This window comes from Rutidosis leptorrhynchoides, chromosome 1 (assembly GCF_046630445.1).
Source record: "Rutidosis leptorrhynchoides isolate AG116_Rl617_1_P2 chromosome 1, CSIRO_AGI_Rlap_v1, whole genome shotgun sequence".
Taxonomy (NCBI): domain Eukaryota; kingdom Viridiplantae; phylum Streptophyta; class Magnoliopsida; order Asterales; family Asteraceae; genus Rutidosis; species Rutidosis leptorrhynchoides.
The window spans coordinates 548,713,951-548,731,228 of NC_092333.1; positions in this window are offsets into that span (position 1 = coordinate 548,713,951).

Sequence of the window (17,278 nt, forward strand, 5' to 3'; positions counted from 1 at the left end):
TTCGAACGTCCTTGCGTACAATTTAATATCTTGTACTTTGCGTTTTGAATCTTGTACTCTTGTAATTTCGAGACGTTTTTTATCAATAATTGGAACCTTTTTGATTGTCTTTTGTACTTTTGAGCTTTTTGGTCGTTTGCGTCTTCAATTCGTCGAATCTGTCTTTTGTCTTCACCTTTTATTATTTAAACGAATATCACTTGTAAATAGAACCATTGCAACTAAAAGCTTGTCTTTCTTGAGGAATAATGCTATGAAATATATGTTCGTTTTTAGCATTATCAAATATTCCCACACTTGAGCGTTGCTTGTCCTCAAACAATATCGTCTTGAAATACTAGAATCACTTCTTTATTCTTCACACTTTGTACATCAGTGATTTTCTATACGGCGGTATAAACAATGGTAGTAACGATATGGTTTACAGTCCCACATGACTATAAAAATTTAGATCCATTAAGGAAATTGGATCTTTAAGAAAACATTTGATCTTTTGAAAATTAAATCTAGTTTTTACCCTAGATAAGTTTTCCGGAATAACCCTTTACCGGTGTTTGCAAAATATTTTTGTGGGTTTGGTGGGTTTCAGATTTGAAAATTTTAGCTCAAAACTTATGGTTTTGTGTCACCCACTTGCTAACCTTGTATTTGGAAAGCAACACGTCCAGTTTACTTGTCCCGTATATTACCTTTCCGTAAACTACCGTCCGGTTGTAAAGGAAAGCGTTGAACAAGCAACTGTTAAGGCAATGTCCCCTGACATGCTTTTAATTATGGTCTATAACGTGTCGGACGCAATTACTATCCTTGGTAGGAGCAATAGTAAAGCTCACCCTTATAATTTTTCGGTATGGCACAAGGTCCTGTCTTTGACCACTATGCAACCACCGTTCTTACGGTTGACACCCGATTTAGTTCAGGTGACCTAATGAATTCCAGGTGAATTCCTAGGTTTTTACGTTCAATGGTAATGAACGCATTGAAAATAGGGTTTTCAGAAAACAAATCGGTTTGTAATTTTGATCAAAATATTTTCTCGTTCAAGCTCGAGTTTAGATATCATTGAATTCCATGAGTTTGTAATTCTCAATCTTTAAAGTCAATCTCAAGGATTGAGTAATATCAGTCTTAAAAGCTGATTTTTAATCTTTAAAATTAGATTATCCTTTCTGGGGGTCTGATTCATTAGTCTTATCCAGCTAATTTGCATGGTGCCCCCCCATTGTACGAGATAAATCCTTCTCATGGTTAGGATAAATCTGACCACTTGGCGACCCTATTTAATGCTGAGGTCCGTGGATTTCCTGCTAATTTTAGTGATGACTTTTCTAGATTTTTTGTCAACCTACAGCTGGTCTGGACGACAACTTCATGACCTAAATCAAGAAGCGCGTGTCTTTTTCGGAAGACTTTACTTCCTTTTAATGATGGAATTGATTCATCGTGTAGATCCATCTCTTCTTTTCTTTCATCGGGTAAAACAGTTTAGTTTAGTCCAAAGCAAAAGTATTTTCAGTTATTTGTTACAGATATATGTGACATATGTTTAAGATAACTTGGTAAATTTTCCCACACTTGGCTTTTATTTTCCTTTTTATCGTCCTCTATTCCATTTTAAATGAATTTTAACATTTTAGTTTGTTTCTCAATTTATGTCCTTTCTTAGGTAACAATAATTTCGGTGTTAAAACCTAGTTTTATCGTTCATAAATATGTATAAACATGATTTTGAATTCATTTAATTGAAAATTTTGAAAAATTTTACTAGAATTGGGTAGTCAGTATATAAGACTAGGGCTGTTCTTTATTATCAGAGAGCACTAGATTCTAATACAACTACTGCTTTACTAGTATTTTTAATGGTAACCAAGTGTATAAAGTAAAAAATTTTTAAAATCCGAAAGAATTTAACCCCTTCCCACACTTAAGATCTTGCAATGCCCTCATTTGCAAGAAATCAGTAACAATTTAAATTATTGAGGGTGATTTGTGTGAAAATGATTAAATTTTACCAAAGTTTCCAAATATATTGGCGTTTGTTTGCTGAATGATAAATGGTGCACATCATTTGTTCATTCCGTCTTGTTGTTATTTCACATATATTTTGCATCTTGTCATCAAAATTAGTTGCTTTTGCTGAACTTAATGCCAGTCTTTGAAAATGCGTTGTTTTACCCTGTTGTGTACATAAGATAAACTGCAAACATATATACATATTTTTGAAGTTTGGTATATTACCCCACATTCAAAAATTATTAAAATCTAAGAATAAAAGTTAGATAATTATAAAAATGATTACAATATTAACAAAAGTATTAAACGTATCAATAATTACAAATTACAAAATAAATAAAAATAATAAGTAAACTAAGGATGATATTGGTACCAATAGGGGTTCCAGCTATAACCATTGGTGCTATAGAATGCTTCGGCAGGGTCATACGTAGGATACGGTGGCTGCATCTCTATAGACCAGGGAGGGAAGATGGGTTTCGGTGTAGGAATATAGTTTCTACCTATATGTTGGCAATGAGCTATGATTTGGTTCTGATGAACTTGCCAATCTTCAAATGCTCTCTGTCTAGCATTTTCGTATTCCTGAGAAGCTATAAACCTTTGCATTTCTTGCATCTCATTCCCCCCTCCTACATTACCTTGTTGTTGGTTTCTCTCCACCTGTGGATGTCTACCATGGTATCGTACTGCGGCGTTATTTCGCCTCTTCAAAACTTTCGCACCATGGTATACATTTAAACCTATAGTATCGTGGGGTTCTGGTTCTTCTACTAATAATCCCCCCCGACTTATATCCACACCGAGATATTCACCAATCAAAGTAATAAAAATACCACCTCCTATTATGCTATGCGGTCGCATCCCCCGAACCATAGCTGATAAATAATAACCCACACAATATGGTATACTTATAGTGCTTTGTGGGTCTCGAATACACATATGGTAAAACAAATCCTGTTCATTTACTTTTTCCTTGTTCTTACCCCTTTGTGTAATCGAATTAGCTAAAAACCTATGTATCACTCTTAATTCGGCTCTATCTATATCCAAATAAGAGTAATTTCCCCTTTGAAACGGTGATGGCTTGTCATTTGACTCCACACACCGTGTGTATCAAAATTTTCATCTATCTTTCTACCGTTTAGTATCAATCCTCTACAATCGGCAGACGCTAACTCCTCAGGCGTATATATACGTAAAGCCTGAGCCATGTCCAGTAAAGACATGTGGCGCATCGAAACGCCTAACAAAAATCTAATAAAAGAACGATCAGTTAAACTAGCTACCCGATCATTCAACTCTATACTACATAATAATTCTTCACACCATACTTTATATACAGGTCTACGCATGGTGAATAAATGTACCCAGTCATTAAAAGAAGAATTACCATACCTCTGTACAAGTAATTCCCTAATTGGCCCGGCCAATTCTACAGCTTCTAAGGGTCCCCATTCTATGACCCTCGGTACCTCAACAACCTTAGAATGAAGAGTATGCAAACCCCTTTGATATTTTGGATAATCTATCCAAAGTCTATCAAATCTCAGGTTCGGGTGCAACTCTTCCAAGTGTATATCAGAAAAGGTCATGACTGGATGAGGTATATCCTGCTTGTATGAGTTATCCACCTCCTGTTATTCCAAATTCTCAGCAGGAGCATTGCGGGCTTGGGATGAAGATTCACCCCTTTCAGTCGTTTTTTTTGAGTAATTCTTAGATAGCATCCTTCTCAACATGATTTTAGCAAAAGATTTGATGATTAACGGTTAAAAATTGTGATTTTTGGGGTGTTTTTGGGTGGTTTTTCGGAGTATTTCGCAGCTGTGTTTTTGAGTTGTGGAGTTGGGACTGATCTGTTCCAGCTCTTTATTTTTTTTCTGTAAATTGGTCCCTCCGCGACTCGCGGTGAAATACTCTTCAAACTCCGCGAGTCGCGGAGTTTGATATATTTTTTTTTTTTATAATCATTAAATTATTAAAACAATTAAGTAATTAATTTTAAAATTTTGTTTCCCTTGTTATTTAGGACGAGGTCGTTTCGGATCGATGTCCTAGTCCGTCCCTCGACAAAATTTTAAAATTTGTCTTTTTGTAGCGATTGTTTTAAAAGCTAAGATTTTTGGGGTTTTTTTTAATGTTTTTGGCATACTTTAATTCAATGAGATTAAAAATAATGATAATAAAAGTTCTCGTCCCTCTCTCGGGTAAAGTAATTTCGGTTCAAAGACCTAGTCTTCAACTTACGACGAATTTTAAAAATCATATTTTTAACTTAATGAGATAAAGTAAATTTTTGTTTTTAAATTCACACAACTTAAAAAAAAATTCAAAATTTATATTAAAAATTCACACCAAACTTAAAATTTGAAATGCATAAAATTAAAAATTTATATTTTAAAAATTAAAAATTCACACCAAATTTAATTTAAAAATTTATAAATTCATATCAAACTTATATTAATTTTTCAAATATTTACAATTTTAAATATATTGTTTTTACAAAGTTTACAATATTAATTTAAGATTTAAATATTAATATTAAAAACATGGTAAGAATAAAATTAAAAATCTTTTTGTCTTTTTATCCCACTTTAATCAATCAAATATTATCAAAAATATGCGCCCCTCTTTTCGGTAAAGTAATTTCGGTTCCAAGACCTAATTTAACTCATGACGAATTTTTGAAATATTTTGTGTTGATTGATTAAAGATATTTATACCTTAAGAATAAACGTTAAATTTCGCAGTGATGTAATAAATTTTTGAATGATATCAATAATTTCGGTCGCCAAACCTAATTTTATTTAATACCAATTTAATAATTTTTAGCGAACAAATTAGCGTTTATTATCAAAAGGTTAAAAATAAAAATAAAAATAAAAACTGTACAGACATACCTGTGGAATAGATTTCTTAGTTATATGATCTATCCCATTCATAAGATAGTCGGTTTAATTGATTTTCCATGGCTACATAGGCGTAACCTCGAGCATTCAGTGTCTTTTCTTCTGAACATATGAACGGTCCGTCTCTGCATAAAGTAACAAATTCGGTATTTGAATAGGTTTGATTATTTGAACATTTACCTCCATGTGACCATTTTCCGCATTTGTGACATCGTTCTAGGTGTCGTGCTCTTCTTTTCACTGCGGATTTTGATTTTCCTTTACCAAATTGTAACTTATTATCTTCGCATCTGGATTCTTTTCTAACTCCGTCCATTCTTTCTCTGATTACTGATACTAATTCACTCGGTAGTATGTCATTATTACGTTTAGTGATCAAAGCGTGTAGCATTAGACCATGGTTTAGTTCACAGGCAGTCTTCATTTTGTAAAAACCTAAAAAAAATAAAAATTCAGAATGGGGGGAGAAGACTAGTTCTTTAGGGTCTGCTAGGGAAAGACCATTCGGGTTCCATTTTCGAGAACTACACGAAAACAGACAATCTAACTCTAACAGAAATACATATTATCCTTTAAAGACTTGATTCTCCCCACACTTAGTTAGCTGTGGTGTCGAAATTATGATTAACTTCGTTGTCGACTTCCATCGGACCATGTATGTAATGTTTAACTCTGTGACCATTAACTTTAAATTCAATCCCATTTGAATTTATTAATTCTATCGTTCCGTATGGGAAAACTCTTTTGACTATGAATGGTCCAGACCATCTTGATTTCAATTTTCCAGGAAATAGCTTGAATCGTGAATTGAAAAGAAGAACTCTGTCTCCTTCTTTAAATTCTTTTGAACTTCTGATTCTTTTATCATGCCATTTCTTCGTTCTTTCTTTATATATTAACGAATTTTCGTATGCTTCATGTCTTAATTCTTCTAATTCGTTTAGTTGACTTAATCGTAGACGTCCGGCTTCATGTAAATCAAGATTACATGTCTTCAAAGCCCAAAATGCTTTGTGTTCAATTTCTACTGGAAGATGACATGCTTTTCCATAAACAAGTCTAAAAGGTGTGGTTCCAATTGGAGTTTTGTAGGCTGTTCTAAAAGCCCAGAGTGCATCCTCCAATTTAATGGACCATTCCTTCGGATTTGATCCTACGGTTTTCTCTAAAATACGTTTTAAAGGTCGGTTGGTATTTTCAACTTGTCCACTTGTTTGTGGATGATATGCGGTGGAGATTTTATGAGTTACTCCATATCTTTTAAGAACTTTCTCAAGTTGATTATTACAGAAATGAGTACCCCGATCACTTATTAAAGCTTTCGGTGTTCCAAACCTTGCAAAAAGACGTTTTAAAAAGTTGACTACAACTCGTGCATCGTTAGTTGGGAGAGCTTGTGCTTCCGCCCATTTAGATACATAATCAATGGCTACGAGTATATATAGATTATTATGAGATTTTGGAAATGGACCCATAAAATCAATACCCCAAATGTCAAATACTTCACATACTTGGATGACATTTTGTGGCATTTCATCACGTTGACTTATTTTTCCGGCCCTTTGACAAGCATCACAGGATTTGCAAAGAAGGTGTGCGTCTTTGTAAATTGTAGGCCAATAGAATCCAGCTTCATAAACTTTTCTTGCTGTTAGTTGAGGCCCATAATGCCCTCCTGTTGGTCCTGTGTGACAATGGTTTAATATTTTACTAGCTTCATCTTCAAATACACATCGGCGTATTATTCCATCGGGACAACTTTTAAACAGATGTGGATCTTCCCAAAAATAGTGTTTTATATCACTGAAGAATTTCTTTCGTCTTTGGTACGATAATCCTTTTTCAAGGAATTCACAAACTAAGTAGTTTGCATAGTCTGCAAACCATGGGATTTCTTTATAGTCAATCTTCAATAGATATTCATCAGGAAAGTTGTCTTGTATGGCCAATTCATTTAGAACTTCTAACTCGGGATTTTCAAGACGAGAAAGATGATCAGCGGCGAGATTTTCTGCTCCTCCTTTATCTCGGATTTCAATATCAAACTCTTGTAAGAGTAAGATCCAACGGATTAATCTTGGTTTAGCATCTTGTTTTGAAAATAGGTATCTAAGAGTAGAATGGTCGGTATAGACCACCGTTTTTGCTAGAACGAGATATGATCGAAATTTGTCAAAAGCAAAGACAATAGCAAGGAGTTCTTTTTCAGTAGTTTTATAGTTCGTTTGTGCTCCTTGTAATGTCTTACTAGCATAATATATAGGTTGAAATCGTTTTTCAATCCTTTGTCCTAAAACGGCTCCCAGTGCAAAATTACTTGCATCGCACATTAGTTCAAATGGTAGATTCTAATTTGGTGTTATCATGATCGGCGCATTAGTGAGTTTCTCTTTAAGAATATTAAAAGATTTGATACACTCATCTGAAAAGATGAATGGAGCATCCTTTTCTAGGAGTTTATTCATAGGAGTGGCAATTTTAGAAAAATCTTTTATGAAACGTCGGTAAAAACCGGCATGCCCTAGAAAACTCCTAACTCCTCTAACATTTGTGGGATGTGGAAGTTTAGCAATTACATCTACTTTAGCTCTATCCACTTCAATTCCTTCTTTTGAAATTTTATGTCCAAGAACGATGCCTTTTTTAACCATGAAATGGCATTTCTCCCAATTAAGTACTAGATTTGATTTTTCGCATCTAATTAGCATTCGTTCCAGATTAACTAGACATGATTTAAATGTATCACCGAAGACTGAAAAGTCATCCATGAATACTTCCATGCATTCTTCTATCATGTCATGAAAAATCGCCATCATACACCTTTGAAAGGTTGCAGGGGCGTTACAAAGTCCAAATGGCATGCGTTTGTAAGCAAAAGTACCATAAGGGCACGTGAATGTGGTTTTCTCTTGATCCTCGGGTGCTATTGGAATTTGAAAATATCCGAAAAATCCATCTAGAAAACAATAGTAACTATTTCCGGCTAATCTTTCCAACATTTGATCTATAAAAGGTAAGGGAAAGTGATCTTTTCTGGTGGCGTCATTTAATTTTCTATAATCAATACACACACGCCATCCTGTTACAGTCCTAGTAGGAATAAGCTCATTTTTCTCATTTGTAATGACAGTCATGCCACCCTTCTTAGGCACGCATTGAACTGGGCTTACCCATGGACTATTAGAGATTGGATAAATTAGACCTGCATCTAGCAGTTTAATAATCTCTTTCTTAACTACATCTTGCATATTAGGATTTAGTCTTCGTTGGCGTTGCACATACGTTTTATGACCTTCTTCCATAAGAATTTTATGTGTGCAATACGAAGGACTTATTCCTTTAATATCATGAATCTTCCATGCAATAGCTGGTTTATGAGCTTTCAACACAGAAATGAGTTGCGATTTCTCATTTTCAGTAAGAGAAGACGATATTATTACAGGTAATTCAGATTCACCATGTAAATAAGCGTATTCCAAATGGTTTGGAAGTGGCTTTAACTCTAATTTCGGAGGTTCTTCTATCGATGATTTATATCGATATCTGTCTTCTTCTTTTAGCATTTGAATTTCTTCTGTTGTTGGTTCATATCCATTAGCTATAAGTGTAGCTAACATTTCAGCTTCATCAATTGGTTCATTACCTTCTCCTAAAGAACATTCTCCTGTTCCTTGTAATTCTGGAAATTCTTTTAATAATTCTGCATGTGCATCTATAGTTTGAATATAATAACATGTATCATCTGCAGATTGTGGTTGTTGCATTGCTCTATCAACTGAAAAGGTAACACTCTCATCCTCTATACTTAGGGTCAGTTTCTTACCGAACACGTCTATCATTGCTTTAGCCGTGTTTAAGAATGGTCTTCCTAATATGAGAGGAACTTGAGAATCTTCTTCCATGTCCAAAACAACAAAATCTACTGGAAATACTAAAGTACCAACTTTAACTAGCATGTTCTCCATTATCCCTCTAGGATATTTTATTGATCTATCGGCTAGTTGTATGCTTATTCTGGTTGGTTTCAATTCTCCAAGGTCTAGTTTAGTGTATAGTGAATACGGCATTAGATTTATACTAGCACCTAAGTCTGCCAATGCTTCTATTGAACTAAGACTACCCAGAAAACATGGAATTGTGAAACTTCCTGGATCAGATAGTTTTTCTGGTATCTTATTCAACAGCACTGCTGAACAATTAGCATTCATAGTAACAGCCGAGAGTTCTTCCATTTTCTTTCTATTTGAGATTAGATCTTTCAAGAATTTAGCATATCTAGGCATTCCTGAAATCACATCAATGAAAGGAAGATTTACATTTATCTGTTTAAACATATCCAAAAATTTGGATTGCTCGGCTTCAAGTTTTTCTTTCTTCATTTTACTCGGGTAAGGAAGTGGTGGTTGGTATGGTTTAACATAAGGTTTATCCTTAACTGTGTTATCTTCATTAACCTTTTCAACTACCGGTTCTTTTTCCTTATCTTGATCAGGTTGTGGTTCTTGTGGAGTAGGAATAGCTTCATCAGAAGTTACAGGTATTTCAGGTGGTTTAAGTGTTGTACCACTTCTTGTGGTAATGGCTTTAGCTGTTTCACTCCGGGGGTTAGCATTTGTATCACTAGGTAGACTTCCCGGTTTTCTTTCACCTATTAACCTTGCTAGGTTACTTACTTCTTGTTCCAGATTTTGAATAGAAGCTTGTTGATTTCTAAATGCTTGAGCATTTTGTTCATTGGTTTGTTTTTGAGATGTGAAAAACTGCGTTTGATTTTCAACTAGCTTCGTCATCATATCTTCTAAATTCGGCTTTTTATCATCGGTTTGTTGTGGTGGTTTGTTTTGAAAATTAGGTCTTTGCTGGTTGTAAGTATTATTGGATATTTGTTGATTGCTAGGACCTTGTTGGTTGTTGTATGGAATATTTCTGTTATAATTCTGGTTTTGATTGTAAATCGGTCTTGGCGGTTGATAATTATTCTGATAATTATTTTCAGGCCTTTGGTTTATGTATGAAATATTCTCTCTTTGTTCCATTGTTAATTCAATACTGAGACAATCTTTTGTCAAATGTGGTCCTCCACACTGCTCACAACTAATTCGTATTGAGTGAATATCTTTAGTCATCTTTTCCATTCGTCTCTCCACAGCATCTATCTTTGCGGAAATGGAATCTAAGTCATGGCTAGAATCGGCTCTAGCTGCTTTAGATGATCTAATGATATCTTTTTCTTGGTGCCACTCATGTGAGTGGGAAGCAGTGTTATCAATAATTTTGTAAGCATCAGTTTCAGTTTTCTTCATAATAGAACCACCAGCTGCTATATCTATGTCTTTCCTTGTAGTGATGTCGCATCCTTGGTAGAATATTTGTACTATTTGACAGGTGTCTAAACCATGTTGCGGACATCCTCTTAACAACTTTCCATATCTTGTCCACGCCTCATATAGAGTTTCATTTGGCTTCTGTGTAAACGTAACAATTTCTGCTTGAAGTCTTACGGCTTTAGATGCAGGAAAGAATTGTTTTAGAAATTTGTCAACTAAAACATCCCATGTATCAATCGCCCCTTCAGGTAACGATTCCAACCAATCTTTGGCTTCTCCCTTTAAAGTCCAGGGAAATAACATGAGATATATCTGTTCATCCTCCACTTCTCGGATTTTAAATAGTGTGCAGATCCTATTAAAGGTACGTAGATGTTCAATTGGATCTTCCTTCGGCGCACCACTAAATTGGCATTGATTAGTCACCATGTGTAGAATTTGTCCTTTGATTTCATAATCTGGCGCATTAATGTCTGGATGAGTAATTGCGTGACCTTGGCCAGTGCGTTTAGCTCTCATTCGGTCTTCCATACTTAAAGGTTCCAGATTTTCCATAATTGAATTTGTTGAATCGGTATCAATAGATGATTCTGATTTAATGGTTCGTTCCTCAACAATCTCTGTTTGAATGATTGGTGGCTCCGGAGGAAAGTTTAATGGTTCAGGATCTACGAACCGTTCCTGAATATTCTCCGGATTCTCAATTGTGAGGTCGGGTTCAAAAAATGGATTATCGGAAATTTGAACTGAAGTACTTGGTCGACTGGATGACGATTCTAAAGAAAAATCAACGGCGGTTATATTTGCTAAATGTCTTGATCTAGTTACAGGTGGTGAACGTACAAAAGGTGGTGAACGTCTTGCTCGGTGCATTCACTGAATATCCTATTAGTTTTTAAAAAGGAAAGAAAAATTATATAAGTTATCCAATCAATAGACTTTTCTGATTTTGCCCACGTTTCGAATAGCCAAAAGATGCAGCAGAGGGGCAGGATTCGTTTGGTCTCAATATAATTGAGGACTGTTTGGCTCCAATAACCCGGTCCACGTACAAATCCAACTATTACTACGAACCAGAAAATTTTGATGTCTATCAACTTAACCACTCAAAATAAATTTTCGTAATTTTAAGAAATTTAGATAAGAAGTAGAATAAAAATCTATGTCCTAAAACTAGAATAGCGAGAAATAAGAAAGAAAAAGAGTTCGTCGCAAAAGGTCGAAAAAGAAAAATGGTTGAAAAATAAAAGGTGACGAAAAAAAAATAAAAGAAACTTATAAAACTTAAAAATACTTGACTAACCTAATCTTATTACTACAACTAACTTAAAATTATAATCGCAAATTGAAATTACTAATTGGAATGATAATTGATACATAGTAAAAGGTGTCTAAAAATATTAAAGCTTACAGAAAAAACTAAATCCCAAATGGAAATAACTTAAAAAGAAACTGAAACTTAAAAAGGCGTCGCAAAATTCTAAAGTACCTAAATCTTAGTCTAAAGAAAAAGCACTTAAGGAATTCTACGGCAAAGCCTAAAAATCTAGGAGTAAAAATGACTATGGCAAAAACTAAGTTTAAAATTAAATATGAGCTAAAAATACAAATATTACGCTAAAACGATTAAAAAGGGACAAAATATAAAAATATACAAAAAGTTGTAAAAAGTACAATTTTTATAAAAATATTATTTTTATATTATTTATTTAATAAAACTACTAATTTTACAATTTAATTAAACTAATTTAACTAAAATATATAAATTAAATAAAACTTAAATTAAAAATAAACTTAATTATAATAATAATAATAATTAGGGTTAATAATAATAATAATTAATAATAATCCGTAATTAATGCTGAATTAGGGCTTCTGTCGGCGTGTCAGGTTATCTCCGCGACTTGCGGTATTTAATGCTTCAAACCCCGCGAGTCGCGGGGTTCAGAAATTCAACTCTGGAGCAGTTTTAATTTACGCGTTTTTTTTTATTTATTTTTTTTTATTTTCTGTTTTCTGTTTTTATATAAATAAAAGATATTTAAATAAAACTTATATTTTTATAAACTAAAATAAAAATAAAGAAACTTATAAAACTTAAATATTTAACAAAATCTTAAAAATACTTATATTTTTGTTTTTCTTTTTTATATTTTTGAATAATTAAAACGTATTTTTACAAAAATGAATTTTAATAAAAGTTAACTAAAAATCTTTTTTTTTATATTAGCGTTGCGCTTCCGGCGTTTAGAAAGTTCCCCGGCAGCGGCGCCAAAAATACTTGATGTCGTAGGGGATGTATACAAAATAGTATTATTTTTAGTGCGAAAATACTATTAAATACGATACAATTTTACACAAGATATTTATTTATTTATAGAATGGATATACTTAAACCTTGCTACAACACTTATAAGCAGTGTACCTAATCGTACAGTAGTGTAGTTTTTAGTAAGTCCGGTTCGTTCCACAGGGAATCTTTTTTAAACAAAGCTCAACGCTATATAAATTTACTTTTATAAAAATACAAACATATATCTAAGTAATTTTATTATAAAGGGGGGTTTTTACCGTTTAATGACCGGTTTATCAATTTTAAAACTTTAGTCGTAGTTAAAACCTAATGTAAAATATTAAATAAATAAAAGACTTAATTTAAAGCATAAAGTAAATAACGATAATGAAATTGCGAATACTAAAAGTGCGATAAAATAAACTTGCGATAATTAAAAAGTACGATAATTAAAAGTGCAATTAAATACAATAATAATAAAAATGCGATAATTAGAAGTGCAATTAAATATAAAATAAAGGAATTTAAATATGAAATAAAAGAATTATGCTTATTTAAACTTCCGTAATCATGATGTTTGACGTGTTGATTTTAGTTTTATGCCCATGGGTTAATTGTCCTTTGTCCTGGATTATTTAATATGTCCGTCTGGTTTTTGTCCATAACAGTCCATCAGTCGTAAAAATAAAGTGCGAGTGTCCTCGTCAAATTATTCTTATACCCGAAGTTAAATATTCCAACTAATTGGGGATTCGAATTGTAACAAGGTTTTAATACTTTGTTTAATGAATACACCAGGTTATCGACTGCGTGTAAACCAAGGTTTTACTACTTTGTTAACAATTACACCAATTACCCTTGAATGTAATTCACCCCTGTTTCAACAAGTTTATTAACTATTAATCCATTTCCGTGTCCGGTTAAATGAACGATTATTCGTACATATAAATACCCCGCCCATCGTGTCCGATCGAGTGTATATGGTAATTTATAGGGACGCCCAATTGTAAATCTTTATATTAACATTAATAAACTATCATTTAGTTAAACAAATATAAAGCCCATTAATAGCTCATAGTCTAATTTCCACAAGTGTCGTTCTTTTGTCCAAACCCCAATTATGGTACAAAGCCCAATTACCCAATTTTAGTAATTAGCCCAACATCATGATTACTTCGTTTTAAATAAGCATAATAATAACTTAGCTACGAGACATTAATGTAAAAAGGTTGAACATAACTTACAATGATTAAAAATAGCGTAGCGTTACACGGACAGAATTTCGACTTACACCCTTACAACATTCGCTAACATACCCTTATTATTAGAATTATAATTAAAATTAAAATTAAAATATAAATTATAAATATAAATATATCGTATGAATGAGGAGAAAAAAGATTATTTTTACGATCAGAATTCGGTTGGCTTTATAGGCAGAATTTCATTTTGGGGCTCCGCGACTCGCGGTATTTTTGCCTTCAAACTCCGCGAGTCGCGGAGAATGAAATTACAGCTCAGTCCCTTGGAGTCTTTCTCTGCCGACGGTTTTTATTTATAAATATAATATATATATAATTAATATAATTAATTATATATTATATTATATTTATATACATAGTTAACTTGTAATTTTTAGTCCGTTGCGTCGAGCGTTAAGAGTTGACTCTGGACCCGGTTCCGGATTTTCGAACGTCCTTGCGTACAATTTAATATCTTGTACTTTGCATTTTGAATCTTGTACTCTTGTAATTTCGAGACGTTTTTTTATCAATAATTGGAACCTTTTTGATTGTCTTTTGTACTTTTGAGCTTTTTGGTCGTTTGCGTCTTCAATTCGTCGAATCTGTCTTTTGTCTTCACCTTTTATTATTTAAACGAATATCACTTGTAAATAGAACCATTGCAACTAAAAGCTTGTCTTTCTTGAGGAATAATGCTATGAAATATATGTTCGTTTTTAGCATTATCAACAATCTTTTTACTAATGGTAATCTTAGTAATAATAATAACAGTAGTTTTTAAATGAAACGGAAAGTTTGATAATAATGATGATGTAAATAATAAAATACATAATACTTACTAATAATAGTAATAATAATAATAATAATAATAATAACAACAGTCTTTTTATTATTAATGATAATATTAATAATAATACTCCTTAATGATATTACTAGTAAGAATAATAATATTAGTAATAACAATAATAATAATAATCCTAGTTGTAATTATAATACTTACATTAATAAATACAATAATAATAACTCTTAATGTGATTAATAATAATAATACTTCTAACATTTTAGGAGTAACAACAATTATCATAATAATAACTACTAATAATAATAGTAATAGTAACAATAATACAATAACAATAATAATTGTAATATCAATATTAATAATAATAACAATAATTATAATGAGATAAAATAAAATAAAAAGACTACCTTAGGAGCTTTTATAAAAAAGAATGCACGGAACCGGGCTCGAACCCGTGACCTCTCGCTCACCCCTAACTCCCCATAACCAATACTCCAATACTGATCTCCTGATTAATATGGAATACCCTTATATTTAAACCCGTATTTCTTTCTGATAATAAACTTCATCTTCTACCTTTCAATATCAAACTCGAACTCATGCCCTCTCAACTTAATATTAGTTTACAAAAATCGACTTTAAGTTATAAAATTCAACACATACATGATTAGTTAATATAAATTGAATAAAAGAAAAGAAAAAAAAATAAAAAAAAACTGGTGCAGCTTCTGCTTGCCGTCGGCCTTTTCAAAAAAAAAAAAAATTGATTTCACATTTGAGGTTGAATTGGACAAAGTTTATAATATGAAATAGTTGCTAAATCGTTCATGTAATCTTTATGAATCATCAATTGATCCAATAACATCAAAACAACTTCGAATTTTAAGATGAACATTTTGGTTGACTTTTAAAATCCTAACTTTGACTCGAAAATTCGTGATGAATATGTTGAATTGAAATCTGAAACTTTGCAGTTAGGTTGAGTGGATGATTCCTAACGCTTCTGTATTTTTACTTTTTGGAAAACCATTCGATTTCAAATTTTTGACAAAAAGTTACAAGGCAGAGGTATACGCTGTGATAAAGAAAAAAAATAATACGCTTAACAGACTTATAAAATTAAGGATAAATATTACAGATGTAGCAGAAAAGAATTCCATTGCATTTCAATAAGAGGTGGATTATTTAAAGAGGTCGACTGATTTATGGTTCAGCAAAAAATAATAATATAACAATAGAAAACGAGAGTTAACAAATTTTAGAAGGTTTCTGTGGATTGAGATCGACTTCTAATAATTTCAGATAGCAACAAAAACTGATAAAGCTCGATCACTGTATGATGTGTATGCATAACAGATTTGTTTCCCTTTTAACTTTATTTATAGATTATATAATTAATAAATATATTAATACTAATAATAATCACATTAATAATAAATAATAATGATAAATAAATAAAAATACTGATTTCCTAATAAATATAGCTGTATATATTTATTTTTAACTATATATTACTATATATGTATCTCTCTTTTTATATATATAAATATATATATATATATATATATATATATATATATATATATATATATATATATATATATATTTTAGATTATAATTAATATTATTAATAAATTTAAATATAACTACAATAATAGTATTCCTAATATTATACATATAATAATACAATTTACAGTGATATAATAATAATAATAATATTACTAATGATAATGATAGTAATTACAATAAAATGCGTACAATAATATTATTAATAATATTAACAATACTATATCAATTTGTATATCAATTTTCATATCTATATACTATTTATTGATAAAAGAAATATTTCTAACATTGATTTTAATAAAGATCATAAAAAAAATTAATATTATTATTAGTACTACTAATATTATTAGTTATAAATTTATTAATGGTATTAACAATATTAATAATATAATAACTTATACTTATCGAATTTCATATATTCGTGCTTTTAATGATACAGTTATTATAATAAATTAATGTTAATAATATTAATATTGAAATTTTAATTTTTAACTTGTAATACATATAATATATTTACTTTACACTATATTATATAATAACGTTTATGGTATATTTAAAGATTACAACATGTTAATAATTATAAATAGAAATTATATATAAATTCATAATAATATATGTGTGTTCATATATATCTATATATATATCTCTATATATATACATTCATCTTCATATTAGCTTATTTATTCTAATTATTATTTTACTTTATGAATCCAATTAACTATATTATATTTTTATTATTTCAAAATGTAAATTTATACATTTATATTTATAATTATATTTATATTTATGTATATATGTTATCTATACAAAAATGTTCGTGAATCGTCGAGAACAGTCGAAGGTCAAATGGATATATGAAATAGTTCAAAAACTTTGAGACTCAATCATTACAGACTTTTCTTATCGTATCGAAATCAAATAAGATTTCAGGTTTAAATTTGGTCGGAAATTCCCGGGTCATCACAGTACCTACCCGTTAAAGAAATTTCGTCCCGAAATTTGAGTGTGGTCGTCATGGTTAACAATAAAAATGTTTTCATGACTCATATGAGTTGATAAATAGAGTTTTATCACCATTAAGTAATATGAATAAGATAATTCAATTACTCGAAGGGTGCGAATAA